This window comes from Leguminivora glycinivorella, chromosome 21, assembly GCF_023078275.1.
Source record: "Leguminivora glycinivorella isolate SPB_JAAS2020 chromosome 21, LegGlyc_1.1, whole genome shotgun sequence".
Taxonomy (NCBI): domain Eukaryota; kingdom Metazoa; phylum Arthropoda; class Insecta; order Lepidoptera; family Tortricidae; genus Leguminivora; species Leguminivora glycinivorella.
The window spans coordinates 17049-21360 of NC_062991.1; positions in this window are offsets into that span (position 1 = coordinate 17049).

A 4312-nucleotide genomic window follows, 5' to 3' on the forward strand; every position below is an offset into this window, starting at 1 on the left:
CAAGGCTGTCGAAAGCCGATTGTGTGTATGGTCAATTTAAATTTCACGTGTGAATACAATTAAATATAGTATAGTAATGTTACAATTGGACCGATTGGTTCACATCAGGGCTTTCAGTTTAATAAACCGCGAGGGCGTTTACGTTACATTTGTGACGTACCACGGGCAAAAAAACCTCTCGGACAATGGCGATCAAATATATGAAACTGGCACGTTCCTACGCACACAAACTAAGCTCGTGTAGGTAAGCGCGTACCATGCTTGTTTGAGTGATATATGACAGGTCGACTGGTCGCGTTTTTGACAGGCGGTAACTGTGAGGTAACCGAGAGCGCGTGGGCGGCACTTTCAGCGGGGAGCGGGAGAGCCCATACTGTACGATAGTACTCTTTATTATACTGTGCTTATGGCGATCGGCGCTTTTTTTTTATTAATGCAATTGCGGCACTATGCGAGTTATGCTGTAATCGGATCAAGTCACCTTTTCCCATGGAAGGCCGCGTTTTAATATTAGGTGTAAAGAAATTAGATAACTAACCTAACCACAAAATTAAAATTTTGAAAAAACCCCCGACCGCGACATAGTGGACCGATTTTCATGAAACATGCCTAGGAACACTCTCGACTAACTCAGCTTTCAGACAAAAAAAAAGCTAAATCAAAATCGGTTCATCCGTTCGGGAGCTACGATGCCACAGACAGACACACACAGAGACAGACAGACAAACAGACAGACAGACAGACAGACAGACAGACAGACGGACGGACAGACAGACAGACAGGCAGACAGATAGACAGACAGACAGATGCGTCAAACTTATAACACCCCTTCGTTTTTGCGTCTGGGGTTAAAAAGAAAATGGCGCACCGCGCGGAAGATGATCAGTCCGATTCGAACAAGATAAGTCTACTATTCGCTCTACATACGATATGGATGGGTTATGTCAGTGCCAAAATTGACGTTTTTGTTTGAAGACACAATTTTTGGCGTGTCATAAAGTTTTCGTTCGAAAAGGGTTGTATATTCGTCTGATCAGATTCTTATGCAATAAATATTTTACTCAAAATATTTTTGTGTTAGTGTTGGTTGTCAGTTTGAAGAGCTACATCACTAGATGTGTAGTTCAACTAAAAATGAATGAAAATTGAATTGCATTCTAATATTTTTCTATCAAGCCTACAAAGTAGATGTCCTTGCAAATACTCTAGTTCCCGCATTTTTATGGCATTTACCTTGATTAAAACAGCTCATTCCGCACTTCAGCGAGATTGCCCAAGCAGATGAAGTGCTCAAACGACACTCGAAGGAAATAGCAAGTGAACAATAACAAATAACAATAAAGTACAAATGGAGCGAGACCGAGGCCGCGCCCTCTGTCCGCGGTTTTTCGCATCTTTTCTATTACTCTATTGTTTTTGTTTACATTGTTATAATACAAAATAATATCATGAAAATAGCTTATTTAAGCCCTTAGTTTTCATCATCTCATTATTTTGCCCCCACTTGGAGATAGACTTCTCTGAGTCGACGTCCCTAACCCCACCCCCAGTTTGGGGCTGGTCTTATCCAAAGCTTCTAAATATGAGTTTTTGACGTTCTAAATACGTTACTCGATAACGTAAACGTTACGATATACTTATGTAATTTTTGGTTCTAACCCGGGAGTGGAAAAAAACATATTTTCACCCATATCTTTACTTGTTTTTATATTATACTATGAATAACTATCAAAAAACTTTATTTTAATATCAAAATATTGGCTCAAAACACAATTTTTACAAATTTTATTTTTTGGTCGGCCTCGACGTAGTTGTGATCGCTTCGCTGGCTAAGTTTGTTCGCATGTTGTCTAATTATTGCCAAATAAAATGACTAGATGACGTTGGTGGACTAGGAAAATGTCACATCCGTTTCGTTGTTCATTAATATAATATACTTAGTGATAATAAACCTACATGTTGAACTCAAATACGTTCAACAAAACGCAATCATTGTGCCAACAGATGTGACATCCATGTCACATCACAAATGTCATTGTATGATTTATTGAATATTCATAATATGGATATTAAATATTTTAGAATCGCAGCTGCAATGCGAGTAGGGATACAAAATTAATAACTGTATAAATTAATAATTGTATTACCAATGACCTCATACATAAATTTACCAGTTTAGGTGACAGAAGGCGAATCCAATTTGTAAACATTAAATGTGCTAAGGAAAATAATCTTTCCGATTTTCAACGGGACTCGGTTGAAGGAACGAGCTGGTTTCGACTGCGCCCATGCATCTCATTGTCCAGAAAATTCATTCGAAGATCATTTTGCTTATAATAATCTGAGTAATCACAGTGAACGGTTTGACAGTATTTCAGCTAACATGTAGAGAGACTTGCTAGCTTCGTCGGTCAGGCTTCGTCTTGGACACAACGCGGATAGTTCAGCGTTTCTTGTATGTCACTCCGAGCACCCTAACCATCGGCAGCGTAGGCCATGCACTGGCCGACTAGGCGTGGCACTTTGGTTTACGTTTTTATAATAAATTAATGATAGTTTATAGTTTGTATTGTTTTGGTAATATATTTTATAAGTATTATACTTGTATAAACCTAAACTGAGATAATAAATGAATAAAAATAAATAATTAGTGAAACTCTGACATAAGTAATAATTAATGAGACTAAATGCGTTTTCACATTATCCGATCCGATATCGGATGTAGGACTTATACCCCATACAATATAGGCGCTATCTTGGATTTTTTCCATTTAAATCCTTCCGACATCCGATATCGGATCGGATAATGTGAAAACGGACTCCCACCAAAAAAGACAATGTATATACCCACTGCGATTTCTTTATTAAAAACATTCTGTAAAAAATAGCCGTCTCGATGGAGCTGCTTGTTTATCTCTCAAAAAGTAATATGGGAAATCTACATAAAGTTCCTTACTGCGATTTCTTTATTATTATAGTTAACTAGCCTTTGCCCGCGGCTTCGCTCGCGTTAAATTTGAAAATCTCTCCACAAACTTCCATCCTCCATTCTAAGGAAGTGGGGGATATAAAAAGAGACAAAAAGTAGCCTATGTCACTCTCCATCCCTTCAACTATCTCCACTTAAAAAATCACGTCAATACGTCGCTCCGTTTTGCCGTGAAAGATGGACAAACAAACAGACACACACTTTCCCATTTATAATATTAGTATGGATGTTGTGTGACTTGGCCGTTGAAGTGTAGCAGTGCTGGCGACAGATTGGTGCAATGGTGTCATGGAGCACCTGGTTATAAACTTCTTTATACCCTTGTGTATAAAGAACTTTATAAGTTATATAAGTATACACAAGGGTATAAAGAAGTTTATAAGTTTCATATTCGATGGTCCGAGCTAAGGTTCGTAAAGCTATGAAGCCGAGCTGATAATCATTGTCGCTAAACGCCGATCGAAACGCAGTCTGAAGTGGGTGATAAACGTACGATACGAGCAGGTATGCGTACTTATGGCTCGACGACGTGTCACCGTAAGTACGCGTAAAAACCGCTGTGCATAGTAGTCGACCATCCAACGCGTACTTGCTCGTACGCCTATCACCCACTTGACGTCGCGCCAACACTTTATGGAAAAAGCGGTTTTTCGACAACTACCAATAAGATTTTAGACATTCAAAAATCATGTTTCGGTCGCACTCGTTCAAATATAGGATAGGATTGGTATGAGCGAGACGGTCATGAGATTGATTGTCAACATGATATCTATCATAAACACCGTTCGAAATGGCCTCATTAAAATCTAAATTTTAAATATATTGAAAGTAATATTACTAATCATTGACGTCACGCTCAAAATGAAAGAGATAGAAAATTTGACAGTATGGTACTCTTTTGCATGATTGTCATAATTCAAAATAAGAACGATGGCTTGCGTTGTAAACAGGGACTGAAACATGACACGGGCCCCTAGCGTCATCTACATACTTTTCACTGTATCACTTGTAATGCCGTTGAACTACCGCGTGCGTATTTAAAAAAAAAACGACATTTTTATTCAAATGAGACTCTTAGTGACATCTAGTGACATAGATTTATGGACTCTGCTGGTCCTTTATAATCGTCCTTGGTTCTAGTAAGTAACGTTTGGGGGAGGTGACGGTATTTAGTATGGACTCTGCTGGTCAATAAATGTCTTTACCGTGGTTGCGACAGATTCTTTTTTTGTTTTTCATAAGTAATTCAGAAGTAAGTTAAAGAAGTAAAAAATGAAAATCAAACGAAAGTATCTGAAGTCAAACACAACACTGATTAATCAG